At 36.0% G+C, this 25,597-nt stretch overlaps 1 pseudogene across 1 annotated transcript; it reads right to left on the bottom strand.

Moving 5' to 3' along the window:
• Nucleotides 1-14,456: 14,456 nt before the first annotated feature.
• On the bottom strand, nt 14,457-19,388 carry LOC149217827 (disease resistance protein RML1A-like; annotated as a pseudogene). The gene is made up of 3 exons (XR_016251290.1): nt 18,674-19,388; nt 17,389-18,559; nt 14,457-17,279 (listed from the first exon to the last, which is right to left on the bottom strand). The product of XR_016251290.1 is annotated as a disease resistance protein RML1A-like (transcript).
• Nucleotides 19,389-25,597: the final 6,209 nt, after the last annotated feature.

Below are 25,597 nucleotides of genomic sequence, written 5' to 3' on the forward strand. Positions count from 1 at the left end.
ACATGTCACCACTCAAAGGGTGACACATAGCAGTGATGACATCACCTATCACAATCGGTGATTGGTGATCATTCAATGTAAAGCTTTCTCTTCAGCTGTGTTTCCTCCTCGGCTGCGATTGCGATAAGGAAAGGGGACCCCAGATGTGATAGGTTATGTGTTTTATTGTATAAAGATCTTGTGTCCGGACTACCGGCCCACTCCAAAATAAAAGGTAAAGAGTCCCCCCATCTACCAGGTTTCGATTACGATATCTTTTGGCTGGCCTGACCCCATAGATCGACGATCGCAAGGATAAAGGGAAGCGCCACATGCAAAACACAATAACACGTCGAAGTGCAAGATTTCATAATAACAAAGGAAAGAAGCCCCCGGACAGGAGCCTGAAGGCATTAGCACCTGAGGGCTAAGCCCTTGGTCGTAGCCCCCGGTCATATGATAAGAAAATCACAAAGGGGCTGAAAGCATAGGGGGCTAAAGGGGAAATTAAAAGTTCCTACCTGTTCATTTGTTTTAAACATTAAGGACCCCCGACCATGGTGCACTAATAGTGTTCTATAACGGTTTCAAAGGATGAATGGGTTAGAAGCTATGGTATTGAATGAAGCAGGGGGCAATGCTTAAATGACAGTATGGTATGCATATAGGGAGACTTAATGCCTTGACATGGAGTCTCGCTCCTCTGCACAACGCAACGCTACCCGGAAACACTCCATAACTTCTCCACGGAACAACTCACTTAGGTAGTTAAGGCAGAATTGATAAAAGTCGACCAATGTAGTAGTAAACTGCCTCAACAGCAGAGAGAAGCATGACAACAGTAGGGACATGGCTCCATCCAAGGCCTCCACTGAAGCAGCAAGGGGACACCTCCTCCTTCCTCTCTCGACTTTCTTTCTCTAAGAATTTATTTATGTATCCTTCCAAGAAAGGGATTCGATCCCTGTTGTAATATTAGGTAGGTGGTAGCAGAGCTTGATAGAGTCGAGATATCTAGTCTAGCATGATAGTTGGGGCTCAGGCTCAAATATTTTGATTATAATTCAAATCTATCCCCCCTCTTCTTATAAATAGGGGGATGAAACATAATACAAAGGTTCTGGATTCTCAGACCTGCGAGGGATGAACTCTGTGTTTCCATTTTGGTTCAATATGTTTTTATGGGACTTCACTGATATCATGGCTAAGTGTATGGACTGGTTAGTGGGCCCTTTGGGATAAATGGTGTTTCCCTGTTGATTCCAAGAATGATTAATGTGCATCAAGTTCCTCTTGGTAATCCCATTTCACCTTTGTTTTTCTTTCTTTGAAATAGTGTAATGAACGCAGTTGGCTCCTCTTCAATCTATGGATTTATCTTAGCTATTGTGGAAGAGAACGATACTCGTGTTATGTTTGATTTGAAACTTTCTTTGCTCCTCTATTTCTATCATCTCATTGGAAAACCATGGTTTAGGATTTTGTCTTGCTTACAGCCCTATACATTGAATTCCCCTTTTTGCTGGAACATTGTTGTCTAGGATTCTATTTGTTATAGCCCTATGCATTTATTTCTCTCCCTCCTTTCCTCCTCCCCACCATCAATACAACCTCATTTTAAGTCGTCTCATTTTCACGTGTCAGCTACCAGAAGGAGAAGTTGTTTCTCTTTGAGATTTCCCAAATACCCCCCAGCATTTGGATCCATGAGTTAGCCTCAATCTCTCCTTGAAATCTTATTGAATCAAGCCCCTCATACCTTTTTACATGACAATTGGAGTGTTGCAACCCCCTAACATATAACCTCAAAATCACTCCTATATTTAATATGTCCTAGGCACTGGCCTACAATCAACTAAGAGGCTATCTCTAGGGAGCTTTCTTTGTCTCCAGCTACACTTGTGCTGCAGGTGTAAGATTTAGCCACAACATCTTTCTGGCAATGTTCTCGGGAAACGGATTAGAAATTTCTCCCTGGGTATGAAAAAACATTTCATTTCCTCTATTAGGTGAGAATAGGAAGTGTGGGTTGAAGAGCTCTCACCTTGGCGACTCCACTATCAATTTTATGGTAAAAATCCTGGCAAATCCATTGTCCATATCTCTATTTTGATCATCCTGGCATTGAAGCAGCCCCATACTCACTCTGATGCTACAGCAGTTGAAAACTCTCCCTTCTTTCGAAGCTGAAATCAATCACATAGGGAGGTTTTTAAGATGTCCCTTCCCACATTCCTGGCTAACCAATTTTCCCCATTGGATTTCTCTTCCAATGCTGGTTATCCTACCCATGTTCCTTCATTTCATGAGTGGGATAGTTATTTGCATAAATTTAGTGGGAAATCAAAGAGAAGACCTGACCAGCACCTCAAAGACTTTCATGAATGCATGGAGCAACAAGCTATTCTTGTTGAAGATGTACTAATGAAGTTTTTCAAATTGTCTTTAGAGGGGGATGCTAGGGTCTGGTTTAAAATGCTACCTCAGGGTAGCATATCTTCCTTGAAATTTTTCCATACAACATTCCATCAATATTACAAGACATTTTATTTACTGAATGTTATGTTTGAAGATTGCTGCAAATTTTGTAATGATGAAAATAGTCTCAAGGTTGATGAATCTGCTGAAGATGTTTGTGGAGCTTCGTTCCAAGAAAACATCCACTCACATCAAGAGGCATCACCCACTAAGTGAGAAAGAGAGGAAGGAAACATCTTCGCCCTTCAAATAAACCCTCAGGGGTCTGATTTGGCTGAGTTTAATGTTTCCCCTTCCTTTGATGAATATGACTCTGATAGAGAGTCAAGTGATGCAGAGCCTCCACAACCTGTTATGGGAAGCTGCACAAGAAGAGGAGGCTAGTAAAGAGGCTCCCACCCACGATACACATCTTTCACATGGAGAGAAAGATCAAGAACCTCCTCCCATTTATGATGCATACTATTCAGAAGAGGAGGAAATGGTCATGAAAGTGTAGAAGGAGTTGTTTACCAGTTAGTGGGGAGAAAGCTCCCAACAACAAGTTTTTCAAGAAGAGCCCAAAGATGAATTGTTGCAGAAATATTTCTGCCAAGACTTCTCAACAGACCCTCCAATTTATGACTCTTATAGTTCTGACAGTGAAGAGTCTGTTGCATATTTCCAAGATAGCAGTCCCATTGAAAAATGTGTAGTTAAAGAGAAGCAGTAATTTTTTCTTGGAAAGACTGAAGTTGAGGGGCTGAAGGGTGTTTGTAGCTGCCATAACCAAAAAGACATCAGCCAGCATCATGTATGTGAAGAAGAGGCTATTGCAAACATTCCTTTTCTATTTCATGACCCTGTGGCTAAATACATGAACCTATTCATAAGCCAGCAACAATGGTCATTTCAAGAGCATGTATCAGGTTTCATATTTGCAAATTTTTTATGTTGCATGCTTGTTTTAATTTTATTTTTTTAGCAGTATGAAGGCATGTGGTCCAGTACTCTTATGCTAGCCTAGTTCTATTGGAAAATTGAGCATACTTAGCTGAATTAAGTACTGTGCATAAGTAGGATTGTACACAAATAAGCTCACCAGCTAAGCATTTACTTTTCAGTTGTTAGAATTTTTATTTATGCATTCTAGATTGAGAAGGAAAGTCCAATGGATATTTTTTTTATTACAAAGATTCATTTATTACTGAATCCATGCCCAATGATGAAGGATGTTGTTCTACAGGTTCTCAACACCTTGCAAGCAAGGCATTGTCCCCAGGAGGAGCCAATGTTGTCACCCATTGTTTCACAAGTCATCAGTTGCTTCAAAATCCAAACAAAAATGATGTTTGATGCCAAATTATGAGCCATAGAAGCTATCAGAGCTATATGGGACCCTCTCCAGTGCATAGTGTTTGGAAAGATCTTTCCGGTGCTATATAGAAGTCCAAAAAAGGGTTCTTAGATCAAAAGTTCGAACTTGCTGAAGAATCCATTTAGAAAGCTTAGAAAACCCAAAAAATGGCTAAGTGTTGAATAAAATTCACAATCGATATTTGGGATAGTTCATCGCAATCACATATCAGTACAACAGGGTCCAAGAAGTAAAGAGCACCGATGGATCGGTAGGGTTCCAAAACTTAAAAGACCTGTAAACCATAATACCATTGATCTTGTGATACAGTGGTGCATCGCTGGGGAGGCCGAGAAATGATTTATAAAGGAATTTCATGGAAAAACAAAGGTCAGGTTGCCCCCTTCTCTCTCCTCCACATGGCAGTACTGTGGTACGGCGATCGACCATCGGTGGCTTTTCGTTTTCCGCATATCAGCGATCGGCGGGGGTCACAACTCCAAAACATGGTAAACCACTGATATTGCGATTTAGTGCAAAGTCGTCGGGGAGGCCAAAAAATCATTTGCAAAGGAAATGTCTACAAAAACAGGGTCGGGCAGGCCTTTTTCTCTCTCCTTAAAGGGGCCATGTGGTGACCTCTGATTAGTCCTCGGGGCTGACATGGCAGCTGACATCACCAATGACATGGCACATATGGATGATGACATGGTGGGTGGACATGTGTCACTCATTTTCGGCATTTTCAGGGGTCCTATGGGGCCATTTCTGGGTGCCACGTGTCACCACTCAAAGGGTGACATGTAGTAGTGATGACGTCACTTATTACAATCAGTGATCAACGATCGTTCAATGTAAATATTTATCTTCAGCTGTGTTTCCTCCCCATCTGCGATTGCGATAAGGAAAGGGGCCCCCGGATGCGATAGGTTATGTGTTGTATTGTATAAGTATCTCGTGTCTGGACTGTCGGCTTGCACCAAAATAAAAGGTAAAGAGTCCCTCCTCTTCGTGGTTGCGATTGTGATATCTTTTGGCGGGCTTGACCCCGCAGATCGACAATCACAAGGATAAAGGGAAGCGCCATAGGAAAAACACAATAACACACTGAAGTGCGGGATTTCCTAATAACAAAGGAAAGAAGCCCCCAGATAGGAGCCTGAAGGCCTTAGTGTCCAAGGGCTCATCCCCTGGTCGTAGCCCCCATTCATATGATAAGAAAAGCACAAAGGGGTTGAAAGCATAGGGGGCTAAAGGGGAAATTAAAAGTGCATGCCTATTCATTTGTTTTAAACATTAAGGACCTATGGTCGTGGTACTCTGATAGTGTTCTATAGCGGTTTCAAAGGACGTATGGGTCGACAGCTCTGATATTGAATGAAGCAGGGGAAAGTGCATAAATGATAGTATGGGAGGCCTCTACGGAGACTTAATGCCTCAGCGTGGAGTCTCGCTTCTCTGCATAGCACAACATTGCTCAGAAACACTCCATCACTTCTCCACAGAATAACTCACTCAAGCACTTAAGGCAGAATTGACAGAAACCGGCTGATGCAGTAGTAAACTGCCTCAACAACAGAGAGAAGCATGACAACAACAGGGACATGGCTCCATCCAAGGCCTCCACTAAAGCAGCAAGGGGACACCTCCTCCTTCCTCTCTCAATTTTCTTTCTCTAAGCATTTATTTTTGTATCCTTCAAAGAAAGGGATTCGATCCCTGTTGTAATCTTAGGTAGGTGGTAGCAGAGTTTGACAGAGCCAAGACAGCTAGTCTAGCATGACAGCTGGGGCTCAGGCTCAGATATTTTGATTGTAATTCAAAGCTCTCCCCCCTCTTCTTATAAATAGGGGGATGAAACATAATACAAAGGTTCCATATTCTCAGACCCGCGAGGGCTAAACTCTGTGTTGCCATTTTGGTTCAATATGTTTTTATGGGACTTCATTGATATCATGGCTGAGTGTATGGATTGGTTATTGGACCCTTTGGGATAAATGATGTTTCCTTATTGATTCCAAGCATGATTAATGTGCAGAAAGTTCCTCTTGGTAATCTCATTTCACTTGTGTTTTTCTTTCTTTGAAATAGTGTAATGAACGCAGTTGGTTCCTCTTAAATCTATGGATTTATCTTAGCTACTTTGGCAGAGAATGATACCCATGTTATGTTTGATCTGAAACCTTATTTTCTCCTCTATTTCTATCATCTCATTGGAAAACCATGGTTTAGGATTTTGTCTTGCTTACAACCCTATCCATTGAATTCCCATTTCTGTTGGAACATTGTTGCCTAGGATTCTGTTTGTTACATCCCTATGCATATATTTCTCTCCCTCCTTCCCTCCTCTCCACCATCAATACAACTTCAGTTTAAGCTATCTCATTTTCACGTGTCAGCCACCAGAAGGAGAAGTTGTTTCTCTTTGAGATTGCCCAAATACCCCCTAGAATTTGGATCCATGAGTTGGCCTGAATCTTCCTCTTTGAAATCTTATTGAATCAAGCCCCTCATACCTTTTTACATGACAATTGGAGTGTTGCAACCCCCTCACATATAACCTCAAAAGCACTCCTCTATTTAAGATGTCCTAGGCACTAGTCTACAATCAACCCAGAGGCTATCTCTAGGGAGCTTTCTTTGTCTCCTACTGCACTTGTGCTATAGGTTCAAGATTTAGCCACAACACACATGATAGTTTTGAGGTGTTTATGTGTACCCCACAAATATGCCCAACTCTATTGTTAGCTCTAGCATTTTCCTTGAGTCTTTGGAAACATGACAGTAAAATGATGATCCAAATATCTTAAAGTGTGACACATCTAGTTTCTTCCTTGAAAAAGCTTCTTCTGGTGTACTCATGCTAAGAATCCGATGAGGACTCTTGTTCTATAGATAGACCGTTGTGTTACATGCTTCTGCCCACAAGTGCAGTGGTAGGACCTAGTCATGCAATATTTCCCTTGCAACTTCCATAATAGATTTGTTCTTCCTCTCAGCCACCCCATTATGCTATGGGTTATGGGGTGTTATTAACTCCCGTCTGTTATAGGCCATTTTTTCACATCCGATCAATAGGCCTCCTAATGGGATCAATCAACATATTATTCTCCCTTGTCATAATCTTGCACAAATCCCTAAGCATGTATCTTTCATTCCCCAAAGTTTCTGCCTGAAATTACATCATATGACCCATTTTTATGACCAACGCACCCTGACCTCTTGTTGGACATCTCTCACCTATAGGTTGCTCCACTATGGCTTGCATTGATCACCTACAGGTTGATCCCCTTTGCACATGTGTTGGTTCTAGAAATTCGGGAAAAAGAGAGAAATTCTAGAAGCTTCCTCTTCCATAAGCTTCCATAATTTGTTATAAGAATTCACCTCAAATAAAACATTCAGATCCTATTGTATCCTACTTTGAATCGATCCCTTGTCCTTTGATCCCATCCTCCCATCAAAGGTGGATCTAAAACCTTAGATTAGTAATTAGGTAAGAAATCCCAACTTAACCCACTCCTCTATATATTTGCAACCTTCCATATGCAAGGGGTTGGCTTTTGGAGAGTTATTTTACCCTTATATCATTGTGGTGAGAGGTTTCATTTCATGCATTTAGGGTGATTGGAGGTGCACATTGTGACAAGGAAAGCACAAGTCGACCTTAGAGGAGCTCTTCTATAAGATCAAACCTATTAATGCTTGTAAACTCCTTCCATTTATATTAATACAAAGAGTTCTCTATTTTACTATATGTGATGTTGTTATTTCATATATTTCAATACCATGTTGATCTATTGAATAAAGTATTTAGATGATACTGCATAGATCTCGTAGATCCTTAGCTTGTGTTATTTGACTGTGTAAGTTCTAATTTTGGCAATCGAAGCAAGAATTGGAACATTCAAGCTAAATAAGGAGTGAATCCCGTGATGGATTCCAAGTAGGCTTCATTCCATCATCTATTTACTTTAAGGAAAGAATTGGGCTCCTTGTTTCTCTGTTGTTCTAGGTTAGACATCAAACCTAGGGGAGATACTTTTGTCTACAATTGTAACTACTGTAAAACACCATTGAATGCCTTCGTTTGCATAGAAGTTTTAAAACTCATTTGAAACATATCCACCTCCATTATCGCTCTTGAGAGCCTTCACTTCCTTTCCAGTTTCTTTCTCAACAAGTACTTTAAATTCAATAAACTTAGAGAATGTCTGGTCTTTATTCTGCATGAAGAAGGTCCAACACTTCAGTGGGAAATCATCTACAAATATAACATAATACATGTGCTTGGCAGTGGAGGCTATCGAGAAAGGTTCACATACATCATAATGGATCCTTTCAAGGAATTCTTGTGCTTTATTTTCTCGATCATTGAAGGTAGCTTACACCCTTTGCATGTATCCTTCTGGTCTAGTTCTCATTTGGGGAGGCCCATGGTAATATTTTACATGATATTCAAAATACCGTGATGCAAATGGCAAAGTATTCTATGCCATAATTCACCAACACCTCAGCTTTGAACCTTCTCTGCTTTTGTGCTCAACATTGCACAATCTTCCACATCTAATTTGTAGAGGTTCTTCACTAGAACCCCGATCTGCTTCACTTGTCCCGTGGTGATATGTCTTAGGAAACCATTCCCTTTGTTGAATATTACATCGTATCCATGGTCTTCCAACACTACTACAGAAACTAGATTCCTTTTCAGACCTGGTACAAACATCACATCCTTGAGCCTGAGAGGGGAGCAAGACTCCCTCTAAAAATTAACAGTACCAATACAGGTCGCACTGTACCTTCCATCATCTCCCATCTCCTCATCACTATGCTTTCCATGCATGCAATGAGGGTGAATCCCAACTCCAATTGTGACGCCAAAGCTTCACTTTCCACTCCTCTTGAGGGCTTCTTTCTTTCCTTCTTATGTGGACACTTTGTTGCATAGTTTCTGAGTTCATGATAGTGAAAGCACTTGATTTTGGACAAGTCTTTATTCTTTCCCCCTTGACCATATTCTACTTTGGATTAGGAATTCTTCCCTTTCCATTTCTTTGCCTTTCCATCCAAGGCACAATTCTCCTCATCCTAACATTTGGATGAGGTTCCATCTATTGTGCTTTGCCTTATTTATTCTTGCACCAAATCTGACCAAAGGCACACCCAATTTGGTAGCTTTTCCCTCTCATTTATTGAATCCATGTAGCTGTGTCAGCTCTCGAAAAGGCCTAGACTGCTAGGCTTACCAAATCATCATCTACATGTTGGGTGTTTGTTATATTCTTTCCACGACTAGTGGATATGTGTTTAACCTATTTGGAGGAGCAGTCAGTTGGATGCGTTAGAGATGGCCTATAATGACACTTTCAACTACAGAGCGAGAATGCATGGCAGTGACTCATGAAATCAAGGAAGTAGTTCAGTTGCAGAGATTGTGTTAAAGTATGGGGTTAGTACATCGAGCTATAAGGATAGACTATGACAACCAAATTGTAATTTTCTTGGCAAAAATCCATGCTTATCATTCAAAGGCAAAGCACATTGATGTTCAATATCACTTTGTGAGGGATATGTTTGAGGACAAAAATGTGTTGTTGGTAAAGGAGGACACTATGAAGAATGTTGCATATGCATTGATGAAGTCTGTGAGCACTGAGAAGTTTTCTTGGTGTAGAGAAATAATGGGCATTGTAGGGTTGGACTAATGACTAAGCTCTCATGTGACCCCCTGTGTGGAAAAGAAAACAGCAAGTGGGAGAATGTTGGGTGTATATTATATTCTTTCCATGACTATTTGCTTATGCAAGGGGGTCACAGGGGGGGTGATAGCCTCCCCAGTTCATTTCATTGAGTGCATTAGGTGGGTGGTAGGCACCCTTCATGGGGTTCAGGGCAGTGCCTTGGAAATTCTTTTTTGAACCCTATAATAGGTGGATGGACCTACCTATGGTTTTGTGCATGGATTTTGCACATGGTTTTCAGCATGATGATTTTCTTCCCATGGTATTTTATAGATCTGATCAAGGGAACTATGGCTATGTTCTAATATAGGGTTAATGGATTGGGGTTTATGAATGCTTCGACATGCATATATATGTATTGTAACATTGAAAGGAACATAATGAAAAATTAATTTTTAGTCCCAGTTTTGGGATCCAAGGGAAAATCTCTCTATATATTTGTTTTCTGTTCTCGCTATTATATATTTCTATTTTAAGAATTCGTTTGCAAGTAATTTCTATACAAGGTTAAAACCTACACTACAATTGTAACACCAACACTCCCAAGTTCATCATGGCATTGTGTGAACTTTCTCAAAAACTGTGGCATTTTGTTTCCCTTCTACATCTTGATACTCCAAATCTTCTCCGAGTGCTAGCTTCCTGTGGTCACTACTATTCTGGAACAAATTTGTCAATGCTTGCCACATTGCATACAAAGTCTCTTTCCCATGGAGTTTAGAGAAAATATGGTCGCGTACTCCCTCCAATATGATCCTCCTCTCCTTGGCTACACATTTCTTCCATTCTGCTAGATCTTGAGCATCAATTGCTGCCAGTTTCAGGATATCATTATCTACGAATTCCTTCAACCCATTATCTTCCAACACTACCTCCATCTGGTCCTTCCAAGCAACATAATTTAAGCCACCCTCAAGGGCATACTCGAGTCTTAGTTCATAGAAGGCCATCCTGCTAGCAGTGAAGAATCAATCCTGCAAATTTGATCCTCCTCCAAAGAAAACTTCGAATTCTCTTCTCTATTGTGAATCTTGCTCTGATACCATGTATAAATTCCTATGTAGATTCAAAATTTCTCATGTAATTTACTAAAACATAAAACTCAAATCTACTCTACTCATTCACAGAAAGAAATTCATGATCGAGAACACAAATCATAAACATGCATCAAGGTTTAACACACATACACAGATATTTATCTAAGGGAAAGAAATTGCTCAAAACCCCTTCCTATCTATATTGCATTAATCAAATAATAAAGATGAATACATATGCTTGCTCAAACTTGAGCACACCCTACACTAGTATAATATATCTCACTACTTCACTGACTGACACTGACCAATACTTAGCCAATTTCTCAGCCTACCAAGCTTCCTATTTCCTTCCATTGTTCCTTGATTAATGAACCCCTATTAATTAGGAAATTCCTCAATCTAGATTGCACAATTCCTTTAGGTTGATCTCTAATTGCATGCACCATCTGTACAACTTGGAATAATTTACAACTGATAGTACATTTCCCTTGAAATGCTATCTCAACTAGGTAACTCGAGTTATTTGCATGCATCAGTTATTTGGGCTAATTCATTAGTTATCTGGTTGATCACTACAATGAGTTGAAGTTCCACTTCCACTCTTGGACCTTCCACTAGTTCCTCTTACAGTTGGAGCTAGTTTAACTGATCTTGACTTAATTTAATTGGAATAGATTGCTAGAAATAAGCAACCAATCATACTAAATTGAACTCAAGTGTCTCCAACTTGAATTAAATGAGTTAACTGAGTTACGAGTGTCATGTCACCTCGGTTAACTACCACCAAGTATTTTGCTGAGATAAAAATTCAAATTCTGATCTAGTTTGACCAAGGCAAAGTCAAAACTAGATTTTCTCATTGCATTTTCAACAATCTAAATAAAAATGACATAAAGGAACATCATAAATCGAAAAATATATATCTTCAAGGAGAGGTGGTCATCTCCCTCTTGAAACAGCCTTCAGGAGCCATCACTTTCCATTGTCCACTTGCTTCCTTCAATATATATTCATCAACTTCATCAACGACCATGCCTAATAGAAACTATCACATCTAGGAATTCATCAAATCTATTACAAGTGCTTGAGCATATTCACATTGACCATGTTAGGGTTTATATATTTAATATCTCAAATATTTGCCATAAACCAGGGTTTATTTCAAACCCTAACCTCATAACATCAATCAAATCCTAATAATCAAATTTCCTTGGGTTTCCTTAAAACCCTAAAATTCTCTTAGGTCTCCTCCATCCTCTCTTGCTTCCATCAAAGGTGTCTTCATAGGGGTTATCCTCATGACTTTTCTTCAACCCAACTCTGATACCATGTTAATTTTTCTTAGGGCTATATTGTTCTTTGCTTTGATAATTGCATTTCTTCATTTACACATTAAATTCACGCCATAATATCATAAATTATTACAATTTACATCACTATTCAACAACATCTGAAACTATGTAGAAAGAACAATAACATCTTCATCAATGCAGTGGAACATAAAGGAATAATAGAAGAAAACCATTCACACATAGAGACACCAGGATTGATTGGAAGCCAGGGCAAAACCCACTATGGGAAAACCCTTTCAAATTCTTCTTCTTATTAGATTATCATTGAATGATTCAGAAAAAGAGAGTACAATGATCCATATCTTCATCCATACAACTATCTAGCAAAAAAATCAACTAAACAAAAACTATGAAATGGACCCAACAATGCTCATACTGAAAACCCTGATTCTGAAGCCTGTAATGAACTGTCACTATCCGCGGTCAACTACCGAACACTGTGAGTAATAAGAAAAAAATTCGGATAACTGAAAAGAAACATTTAGATCTTGGTCGCATGGAAGAGGAGTCATGCATGCGACTGGGAGGTTCTAGTCACTCCCTTGAACTTGTAATCCAATGATTGTGGTCAAAGTCAGCCTTTACAAAGCTAGCGATTGTGATTCTGAAACCCTAGATTCCAATTGCATGGAGGATGTATTGTGTGTGCAACTAAGATGCTTCAATTGCATGGATGAGTCGTCCAATGAGCGACTGTGGTTGAGTTCTTCCTGTATCATGTCTGCGACTAAGGCCCAAAATCCTAAAACAGAGATGTAAGCTTCAAACCCTGCAATTTCATCTTCGAGCAAGCCCATTCCTCTGCAGACGTGCCTCGGAATTGTGTGAGCCAAAACCAAGAAAGAGAATAGCAGAGTGCCTCATGATGATGTCCAAATGAGGTAGAGGTAACTTGTGTTTATAGGCTAACAAGGGTGTCCACTTTGCTTTAGGGCTAACTTGATTAAATAAGCACATGTGGGCTTATAATTCAAAAATACACTTTCCCTTATCTAAATTAGATGATATTTAGGTTGATTTTGGTCCTCTCAGAAAGAGGAATTCAAAGCAATCATTATCACCATGAAATGAGTTGTCCAATGTGGAATTTCACTGTAGTTGCATAATTTAACAAGATATTGGTATTTACACTCTATTTCCAAATCATCTCCACACCTAAATTTTGAAAAAGTTAAAAAAAAAATAGTTCCTAGCTAAGTTTTTAAAATGAATCTAAATGAACGTGAAATGCTCGATTTATCTCCAAAAAGTCTTATATATTTAATAGGACTACATTTTAAAGAACACAAATGAATCTTTGTGGAAAATATTATGATGAATTTATAAACATTTGGTCACAAAATTTTTGGTAGAATGGTATGGAAATGGATTCAATGTAAAAATGAATTATAAAACATCATGAATTATAAAATATTAAGGGTTATGAAATGGTATTATCAAGATATGTTTGATTTCAATTAAATATTTTTTATAATAGTTTAATTCCCCAAAAGTGGTTTTCATCCTCAACTCTTCCTTATGACATTTGAACCTCAAATCTAATAGAGACCAAACCCCACTCAAACCAACTAATTTACACCTCATAAATAACTTAAATTTTTAATTATGTAAGACACATCTTCTTTATTATTTATATATATAATTAAAAAAATTATAAATTATAAATATAAATAGTTATAAATTTATATAATAAAATTTCCTAAATACTAATATTAATTTTTTATTACAAAATAAAAATAAAGTTTTATTAAATATATATAGTTATTAAAATAAGATTTTCATTTTCAACAATTGTGTAGAAAAGTGAATTGTAAATCCTAAACTAACTTCTATTTACTTTAATAATTTAAAACAAAAACACACACCAAATAACTTTCTCTATAAATTATATATAAAATCTAACTTAAAAAAATTTAGATACATAATCTAACTTTAAAAAATTAAATACATAATCTAACCTTAAAAAATTTACATAGAATGGAACTATATACAATGGAAATATGTTTAATGAAAATTTCAAATTACTTTTGTTTTTTCTTAAATTATTTAATAATATTATTATTTATATTTATTAAAATACAAACTTTAATAATATTTTGTAATATTATAAATATTTCTATAATTAATAATTATAAATATACATTTTAAAATTAAAATTATTTTATATATAAATATTTAATAATTAATTATTTTAAAAAATATTAATCTAATAAATAATAAAATTAATATATTAAAATTTAATAAAAATAATTAAAGTTCGGATAAAATGATACAAGTAGAAGTTTGTAACTAAAAAATATGTCGATTACGATGTGCAAACTCATCTCCATGCTATTCTATTAGTGTATAAAATTATAAATATTATAAAACAAATTTAAAATTCCAAAAGTAAAATGATGTATATCTTTGAAAAATATACTAAATGCGAAAATGTTGATCACGAGGAACAGGCCAGACCTCAACTAAAAGTTGAAAAAAGTCATCCACTTGGCATAAATAGCAATATTATTAAACCAATAACAAAATCCCAGAAATAAAAGCCCAAAGAAATAATCCTCCACTGCACATGTCTCTACTTAAAGCTGGGAAAGAGCTAACCAGTCATATATTGGGTATTTAATGCTCTCAGAGCAGCACGAGATTTAACGCGATAACACGAGAGCAGTTAAATTCGACATTAAATAATATTTACCCCTCCCCTGTTATCGAGCTAAGTTGCAAATTGCTCTAAAAACATTAAATACCCAATATATGGCTGGTTAGCTCCGACCCTCGAAGCTGTACATCCTCTTACAACGACTAGGAATTCTTCTAGAGATATTCACCTGTGCATCACACGCTACCCGCTCTGCATTACGCTTTTCCTTGGAAATGTTGCCGAAAGTAACCAGCTTTTGATATTCCAATGTTTGAGCTGGAAGCAGCAGCCTTCTCCAATGCCTCTATTCGAATCTCAACATCCTCTGCCACGAGTGACAACGACTACTACGAATACTTCTAAAGATATCCTTCGCTGCACGACACTCTACCTGCTCTGCATCACGGTCTTCCTTGGAAATGTCGCCGAAAGTAAACAGCTTTTGATATTTCAGTGTTTGAGCTGGAAGCAGCAGCTCATCCACTTCTACAGGACACCCTTTTATTATCAGCCTGTGAAGCTCCACGAGACCATCAAGCCGTCCTATCTTCCTCAGTGCATTACAAGAAATCAAGCCCATTTCTTTGAGTGTTACGGGCAATGCCCCAACCTGCACTAGATCACTGCAACAAGAGATGTTGAGATTGCGAAGGTTGGGACAAACACCTTCCGGAAAGGATATCTCCCGTATTTCTGTCTTTAAAAGACATAACTCCTCTAGCTTAACCATCATACCTTTCTCAGCGGAAGAAGAATCCAATTCATTCAACTTCACTCCTCCTACTCCTCCTACATCCTCCTTTTTAAACGGAAGTTCCCGTAAAGGACATAGCCATATTCTTAACTTCTCCAGATTGTTCAGCTTCATGACAGCTGGTGGTAAGTATTGTATTCCACATTCACCTATGCTCAACTCTGTCAACTGAGTCAACAGTCCAATGGACTCGGGCAGACACTGCAATTTCTGGCATCCATACAAACACAGTTCCTTCAAACTCTTCAGGTAACCGAACGAAGGTGGAAGCACTTCCAGCGAAGGGCTTCTTAACTTCAGGAGTTCCAAATTGCTTAGCCCTGCAATAATATCACTCGGTAACTCTTTCAAGTTTGTACCCAGCAAAGTCATCCTTTCCAAGCACGGTTGACGTACAACTTGGGGAAGCGATGAATCCTTTCGGAGACAATAGTCGTCCCCATCTAACCATTCAAGGCTGATTATATTTCCAAGTGTTTCACTGGAAATGGTCATACTTGAGCACAAATGCAGATGTTTAAGTTGTGATAGATTCCAAAATGAAGTTGGAAGCATCTTCAAATTTTTGCACCCACTCAGATAGATCTCTTGGAGGCTTGTCAGATTTCCAAAGGACTCTGGAAGCATTTTCAACCTTGTGCACCCACTTAGATCGATCTCTTGGAGGCTTGTCAGATTTCCAAAAGAATCTGGAAGCATCTCCAAACATGTGCACCCACTCAGATAGATCTTTTGGAGGCTTGTGAAATTCCCAAAGGACTCTGGAAGCATCTCCAAACTTGTACAGTAAGCTAAATTGATGAGTTGGAGATTCACATTTGTTAAGGAGTTTGGAATCCTCTTCAAACTCTTGCACGCAACCAGACTAATGTCTAGGAGATTTGTCAAATTCCCGAAAGAGTCTGGAAGCATCTCCAAACTATCACAATAATTTAAACAGATGTGTCGGAGATTTGTGAGACTCCCTAAGGAGTCTGGTAGCATCTTCAAACTTGTACATCCATGCAGATTGATCTCCTGAATATTTGTTGAAAGCATCTTCGAAGAACCTGGAAGCGTCTCCAACTTTGGGCATATCTTGATATGTAGACATCGGAGATTTCTCAAATTCCACAGAGAATCTGGAAGCATCTTTAATTTTTTACAAGAAGACAGACGGAGAAATTGGAGATTTGACAAATTCCCCAAGGAATCTGTGAGATTAAGCAAACTTTCACACTCACTCAGATCGAGATATTCGAGATTTGACAAATTCCCAAGGGAATCTGGAAGATAATTCAACCTCTTACACCCCTGCAGACTGAGATATTGGAGATTTGACAAGTTCCCCAAGGAATTTGGAAGATATTTGAAATTCTCACATCCTTCCAAGTAGATGTGTTGGAGATTTGTCAATTTACCCAAATCTCCAAAGCCGGTGAAACTTCTGCAATTTTTTACTATTAGATATTTCAACGAGCAAAGATCGTAAAATTCTTCTGGCAATGCTATTAGATCTCCCGCGAATAATAAGACAGGCGCAGTACAATCTTTTGAAGGCGCTTCAACTGTCCTATTGACTTTGGAAGCTCTGAAAGTGCAGACTCGATAGTCAATTCCTCCAGCTGCAAAGGCACCTGCATTGTTCACACATCCATCATCATTCTGATTCTCATACTGATTCTCAATTGTAAATTACTACAGCTACATCTACGTACCTGCTGTTCCTCCCACAATCTTTCTAATTGTCTTCCGGACACTTCTAAAACTCTTAAATCCTGCATTGGAATCCAAGAAGGCAGGGAATCGAAGGGACACTCCTTCCATCGAAGCCATACGAGCTTTGGTGAGCGCACCGAAGGTAAGATGTGTTCAACATAATCGCTTCGAGTGTTCATAAGTTGTAATTTCCTGATCCGCGACACTTGTGCTTCATTCAATGACAACAACTCCTTGCTGCAAATTCCGCGCACTTCTGGATTTACCTATTCGGATTACAAAAACAATAGATAGTATAGCATTTTTAAAAGTGGGCTTACTTGGAATAGGAAATCTTGGAAGTTGCTAACATATTCAAAAGAACGAAGCACTTACAGATGGTGATTCTTCCAACAGATCACGAAGTCTCTCTCCGGAATTCCAAACACGATGCGAGTGCACTTCAGTATCGGCAATATGTCTCCCCAAGTCCCTGAGGTGATCATGCATTCTTATTTCTTTATCTTTACAGAATATGTCAGCGCTGAAGTCAAAACTAGTAGTAGTATGAACATAATAGGGCTGGCACTGCTCCAGTGTTGGCATGTGAACCTCTACAAGGCATTTGTACTGGAGATTTCTGAAGCCTGACAAACCTTGCCAACCTGATCCGTTCCATATTTTTATCCACTTATCCATATCTTCTCCTATTGCAAAACAAGCGATATCTAAAAATATTTGCTGCTCCTTTTCACTCAGGGAGTCATAACTAATTCTAAGTTTTGCCTCTATGTCAGCAGGTAGTGTTTGGCTAAGTCCATCCAGTACCTCCTGCCAAAGACATTGGTCATCTTCGCCATAAAGACGAGACCCAATTACTTTCAGCGATAGCGGTAATCCATCGCAGGCCTTTAAAAATCCATCTACCAAATTTTCATATTTTGGCGGTGGATCTAACTGAGAGAAGGCATGCGGGCAGAAAAGCTGTCGGGAGTGTATACTATTGAGCCCCCTAAGGTGATAGATGGATGACTTTGCAATTCCTGCTCTTATAAGTAAACCCTTGTCACGACTTGTAAACAGGATCAAACTCCTTGGATGAACAACATCCTTAATTGGCAAGAAGGCATCTAGTTGATCTAAATGGTCTACATCATCTAATATTACAAGAACTTGACAAGCTGAGAGATGCTTTTTAAATTGCCCTTTACCTTCGTCCCACCGCTCAATTTTGATAGTTACACCTTTCAGGTCCTCAATTAGCTTAATCTGTAGAGAATGTAAAGACTTTCTGGCTGCCTTTTCCCGCACATCGAACAGAAAGGAAGATGGTCCATATTCTGATCTATGACGATTAAAATACTCTTTGGCAAGCGTGGTTTTTCCGATTCCACCAGCACCCACGATCCCCACAACTTTGACCTCCGGGCGCCCTTTTTCAACTGTAGTTTGAAGCTCTTGCATTTTTTCTTCTAAACCCGTTGGAAATTTTGCCACATCCGACGGTGGTTTTGGAACCTTTTCCAGCACGGTCTCTATGACCTTCTCCAAGAGCTCTTCATCGTTGCTGAATAATCATTGAGAAGTAAGATAAGAACTGAGAAAACCCTAACTAAGCTGTTATGTAACTATCAAGCAAACAAAATACAAATTACAGATTGGGATAGTGGCAGATGCTTACCCCTTAAAGGCATCCAAATCAAAGCCGCTTATTTTCGCCACACGACGAAGAGCGTCTCTCCATTTCTGAATGGTCTGCAAATCATATCGCTTCTTCTCTTCGTGGATGCAAAGGGCTTCCGTGTATCTTCCTGCATGCTGGAGTTCAGAAGGGTTTACGTTGTAAAACACTGGAAGAATAACAGCAGCCCTCGACTCCATGGAAGTAACTATGAGGACGAGTTCTTCGAGGCACCATTTGGACTCTGCATAACGTGGAGAGAATATGGCGACATGGACAGAGGCGACTCCAATAGCTGCTTCTATTTGCGGGAAAATGTCGCATCCAGCCTTCATTTCTGGGTCGTCCAAAAATACTTGCAATCCAGAGCAAGTAAGGCGATGATAGAGATCCTTGGCAAAAGTGGCCTTAACATCAGGCCCGCGATGGTTGAGAAAAACGTCATAGCGGGGATAGGGAGCCGAAGAAGGAGAGGCCATGGAGGAAGAAGATGCCATTAGAAGTGGTATTTGATATTGGATAGATAGAAATCAGAGCGAGATGAAGTGAATCCAATGAAACAGAAAGCCAAACGCGAGAGTTGTCTTCTCAGCTTTCCTTCCTTCAAAAGAAAAGCAGTCCGACTTTTTGTGATGCCAAAGTTGCACGCGCTCCAATTATTTCATATCGTAGGGGAAATTCGTGCGAATTTCGTCCATAACTTTTACACAGATGCCAAAGTGCACGCGTTCCAATTGTTTCTTGCGGTATAGGAAATTTGTGAGACTTTCGTCCATGTGGACCATAGATTTCATTTCATTTTCGGTGACAGAGATGTGTGAGGAAGGCGGTAGACAAGGGAAATAGCGCATGTCGTAAAGCCCTTCACTATCGCAATTTGCAGATAGCCCTGAGCAATTCCCCCGGGTCTGGTCTTTATCCTCGCCAACGGAGGTTTGCATTTACTCGCGAAACCAGGGGATTATTAAACTCTTTAGCTTTTGTAGTGCAAAATAATCTTCATGTACACGCACGTATATAGCACCCATCATCTCAAATACATGAATTAATTTCTAATTTGTTAATACTATATTTTTGGTAAATATTTTAGTTTATTTTATTTTTTAAATGATTATTGATTTAATTTTTTTATTAGTTAGAAAATAATGAAATTTGTATAATTAAAATAAATTTTATGAGTTTATAATGAAATATGATTAGAATGATTTTAATAAAAAATTTGATCGATTTCTTTTTGGTCATTTTTATAATAAGAATGTGGTTAAAGATAAAAATTACTTTATTTTAAAATGTCTTTTATACATCAAATCATAATTTTAAAATATTTATTATCATAATAATTTTTTTCAGTTTTTAAATAATAATTTTTTTATTGATTGAGAAACATTTTGTTTAAAGTTTTTTAGCACAAGAATAAAATTTTAAGAAAATCAAATAATTCTCATATTTTTTAAAGTCTATAAACTAAATTTGATTTTAATGAACATTAACCATTATCATCATAATGATGAAATTTAATCATCTTTTTTTCATTATACACTTCTGACAGGCTAAATGCTTCAAAACCTTTTACTATTCGTAATTCTTCATATAAGTTAATGAGGAATTGATAGTGGACATCATAATTGTAGAGCTCAATTGGATGCATTTTTTATATGAAAAATATGCAATCATTTTCCCATTTATTGGGCATTAACCTCCTACTTCAACTTATAACAATGGATTCATTCATCTTGAATAAAGAAATGACAAATCTCTCTTTATTTTAAGTTTTTTTTTATTGTTCAATTATTTGATCACATCAATTATTAGACAATTTTTAAGAGAGGTCCCTAGTTTTGGAGAAATACTAGGTTTTCTTATAACACTTTAGATTCCATATTTTGATCCTAGCTATATGTGAACCACTTTCTAGGGCCCATAGTTCAAGTGGATGGGAAAACTCTTTGTTCTCCTCCTCACCCATGATTAATTCTCACAAATGACATGTTGTCTTGTTGTGATATGGCTTAAAGGGAAAATGCTCCCTTGAATAGATGCTCACTCCAGTGTGCCTCAAAATGCCTTACCATTGCTAAGTCACAATTATGGGTATATTTGGCTTGTAATATGTTGAATATATTCTTGAGTTATAATAGCCATACCAATGAGTTTTAAATTCCAATGGTTTGAGAAAAAAGAAAAAGAAAAGAAAGACAACTACTTGTGTCAATTACTACAGTGACAGTTGATGCACATATTCTTAGTTTGCTAAAACTTTGGTGGGATTAGTTATATATGCTCATATATTTGTGTTGAGATAAATCTTAATAAAAATCTTCCAAACAAACTACCTATAAAATAGAGAAATTTTCATTACACTTAAATTTTCAATTATAAAAATATATAATTCCATGAAAATGTCATTTCTTAGAATATCTAACAATTAAGTGTCGCATGTCTATACTAATCTTCTAAAAAACAATAATGATTATAGTAAATAGCAAAAACCATAAATACTTATAAAAGAATTTATTTATTCCAGGTTGGAAATTAATAAAAGCAAACTCAAAACTTTTCTCTTTGAATAAAACCGATGTGAAAAAAAAAACAAACTTTATGAAACCAATCCATTAGATTGAAATAAAAAATTATTTCCTTTAAATTTAAAGATATCAACTCTTGGCTTGCAATTATTTTATATGAATTCCTTTTGAATAAGATAATGAAAAGTTAATATAAAAACAGTAAAAATAGACCAAAAAAGTTTATAATTATTTTTTAAAGAATAAAATATAATATGTATATATACTAATTATGTATTTTTTTTACTATAAAAGTAACCTGCATTCCAATTTTTCCGACAAGATTGGATTTGATTCAGAAGGATGACAGAGACATAAAAATGAACAAAGGTAGGCCTGAGATACAGGCCCTGCGAAAAATACGCATGACCTAAAGCTCTGCCCCTGCCCCCTTCGGAATTATCGCGTGGCCTTTAACCTCGCCGATGGAATTTGACAGGCAAATTCACCCGTCAAATACGTGCACCTATGTTGGAGTCGTCGTGTCAATTACTTCATGGAGCGTGCAGGCGATGCGACGTAAAGATGTTAGCACTTTATCATGTTGAATACATGTATGTGTGTAGGACCCACAATGTCAAATACATTAATCAATTTCAAAGTGTTTACACTGCTCCATAAAAGATCACCCCTTCTTTTGAAAAAAATGGACTTTTACATTTCCCACATTAAAACACTAACTTGTTTCCGAAGGAAAGCTTAACAAAACAGGGTGATAAATATAATTAAAAATAATATAAAAGAAATTTAAATATTTTACAAGACACTATAGCTTAATGATGGCGCAGGAAGGGAAAGACTCCATTCACTGGTGAGTATACGTCCGAGGAAGGTGCTGCTATACCGATCGCTGAAGGATATAGATACACAGAGAGAGATCACAATGACCATGATCTTTATACTTATTATCAACGAACTATTAATAAAACACGGTGATAAATATAATTAAAAATAATATAAAGAAACTTAAATATTTTTTTTATATTAAAATAGTTTATTAATAAATTTTTATTTTGTTATTGCATAAAATAAAGCGGGCAAATTTAGGGCTTTTGATCAAAGAGGTTTATAAAAAATTCAGATTCTATAAGCGTTGTTTAGATAATCTTCGGTAAAATCACATAACCAATTTTTTGTCGACCCGTTTCGAACCAACCAGTGTGGTTCATCGTTAGGACAAGAAGAACCAATAAGCATTGTAAATTTATTTATAATAATAATTATATTGTTAATTGATTTTAAATGTGTTTGTGTTTTCGACTTTTTTTTTTTACATTAAAGGTTTGCGTTGAAGAATATGGAAAAAATATAATGTTTAAAGTAAAATTTATATATTTATTTTCAATCATATATTATTTATTAAAAAATTAATTAAATTTAAGTTTTCTAATAAATTTTGTTTTGTAAAAGGTTGGGAATTTGATAAGGCCATAATTTTGTTTGGAAACTTATTTTTCACTTAAATTTGACCATTTTGTTTTTTAAATAAATTTATTTATAATAATAATTATATTGTGAATTGATTTTAAATGTGTTTGTGTTTTCGTTTTTTTTAATATTAAAGATTTGCGTTGAAGAATATGGGAAAAATATAAATTTTAAAGTAAAATTTATATATTTATTTTCAATCATATATTATTTATTAAAAAAAATAAATTAAATTTAAGTTTTCTAATAAATTTTGTTTTGTAAAAGGTTGGGAATTTGATAAGGCCATAATTTTGTTTGGAAAATTATTTTTCACTTAAATTTGACATTTTGTTTTTCAAAAATTATGATAGGAGTGTTTGAATCTTTGTTTTGATGGTGGAAATAGATTCAACATCATAAAAAATGTTTGGGGGGCCCAAAATCATGAAGCTTGACAGTTATAACTCATATTTCCTAAAATCTATACCAGAATTTTCACTATTTTCCAGACAACATTGTGACCTACTTAGACTACTCTATTTGATATGTATTCAAATTCTAGGAATTTTATGATATTCAAGTTAACTATGAGATAAAAATGAAGTAGTTCATAAAATCAATGTTAAAGTGAATAATTTATTTGTATATATATATATATAATTTTTAGTGTAAAGTATGACTTGAGTGGGTTTAATAGTTAAGAACATGTGTTTTGTATAATTTCAAAGTTTCAATTTAGAGGTGGGTAGAGTATGTACACTTCCATAGACTTTATCAAGCACTAAGGTGAGTCCCTTATCCCACAAATAAAAGGTTCATATACCAAACCATTCTACTATCTAACTTGGTCATATCTTTAATCTTTACCAGTATAGATCCATCTTAACCACTGATGTAGCAAATTTTACTAGTATAGATCCATCTTAACCACAAATGTGGCAATCCTCTAGAACTATCAAATATTTTAAGGTGTAATGAAAAATGTTTGCATCTAGAGAGATTTGATCCCTCTCATTGCGTAATAGCTATTAAATCTTTTAAGGTGTAATGAAAATTGTTTGTCTCTATAGAGATCTGATCCCTCTCATTGCTTGATAGATTTGTACTCTCTCTATCTCTCTACACACACGATGTAAAATTCTTCATTGTTTAAATTACATTTTTTGAATGTATAAATGGATTTAATGTCTTCAAAATCCCCTTGGGATTTGAATTAAGTAAATTACACAGTTTAACACAACAAATATTGGATGGATTTTAAACAAAAAAAAAAAATATTTTACTTAACATATAAGATGAAATATTTTATTTGATTTGAATTGCATGATTTAGATACTTCTTAATAACACTATCATCACTATTTGAGCTATCCCATTGGATAAATACATGTGGATATTATTTAACCCTACATCTTGATTTTTTTATTTATAACTTACATTATTAAATGCAACATATTAATTTTATATTAAAAAAATTGTAAGCTTGGTAGGAGTCTCCGATTTTCAAGTTTACATGTCTATTATTCACCCCGCTACGGGGGGAGGGTAGCACAAGGTTCGAACCCAATATCTCTGGTTTAGTGAGACTTCATTCCACGACCATCGCCACTTGAGCTACCCCAGGCGGACTAATTTTATATTAAAAATTTGAATGAAGTACATATCTCTTTTTTATTATTTTTATTATGAAGTAATTGAACTTTTTTATTCTTTTTGTCACTTAAAATATTTTGTTATGGACAACCATATATATATGTATGTATATATATATATATATATATATCAGAGAGAGAAAATGTAATATTTTATTTGTATTTTAAATTACTTTTTCTCTCTAAATTTGTTATAAAATGATTTAACTTAAATTATGTTACTTCATATGGATATTGAAATATTTAATTTGTAGCTTAGAGTGACATCTACCTCATTTTGGTTTTTAATATCAATTTTATCAAGTGAACACACAGATAATTAAATCTACCTAAACATGTATATTCATTATTATTTTGTATTATACCTGATTTCATATTTTTATTTAGAGAATATTAATGCACCTCCAAGTTGAAACACACACACACACACACACACATTTATATATATATATATTCTTTTTGTTATTAATTTTTAAATATAAATTGATATTACTTAATGCTAAAATAATTTATTTATATTTCTCCTTTCATCGTGTATTAAAATATTTTATTATAGTGAAGGCACATAATAATAATATTAAAATAAAAAATTAATTTTTATTTATTTTTAAAGTTTATATAAAATTATGCTAATGGACTTGTATTTTAGAGTATTTATTTATGAATGAGAGTAACAATTAAATATTTTCAGCACATCTGGGTCTACTAAAGAAATAAGTGAGAATGTGATTGTTGATGTTTCATTATGCTTTTAATTAAAACTAACCAAATATGTATATTCATTTTTTCTTTTTATTATAGTCAATATTTTTTTTATATTTATAGAATTTATAAGGGATGAGATAAGCTATGCGAAAATTGTCCATGCCATAAATCCCTTGAGAATTATTTCAATATCCAGCTCCATTGCATATTTTTTCTGGGCAACAAATCTAGCAAGAATAAGAGCTCAGTTTTTGTTTGTTGCACTTTATTTTGCTAGATCTGTTACAGATCATTCTTCGTGTAATATTTACCAGTGATTGAACTATAGTAATGATGAAGATGAAGTTGAGATATGCAACCATTTTTTCAATATCTCGACCAAGAAAGCCTTTTTGGAGAGCCAAAAAAGATGGAGGGTAAGTATTATATATCTTTTATTTGATTGGACGAAGTCTACATGATTATTTTTTCTAATTTTTCCATTACTGTTGTTATCTATAGCTTTGTTTGATATTAGTTTCAATAAAGGTTAGATCCATGTTAAATTTGGACATAGCTTATTATAAGATCCAGACAAGATGCATATTTAATTTT

The sequence above is a fragment of the Pinus tabuliformis genome, chromosome 1_1 (genome assembly GCF_031772625.1).
Source record: "Pinus tabuliformis cultivar Carrire ecotype Pingquan chromosome 1_1, CPIR1, whole genome shotgun sequence".
In the NCBI taxonomy this organism is placed as follows: Eukaryota; Viridiplantae; Streptophyta; class Pinopsida; order Pinales; family Pinaceae; genus Pinus; species Pinus tabuliformis.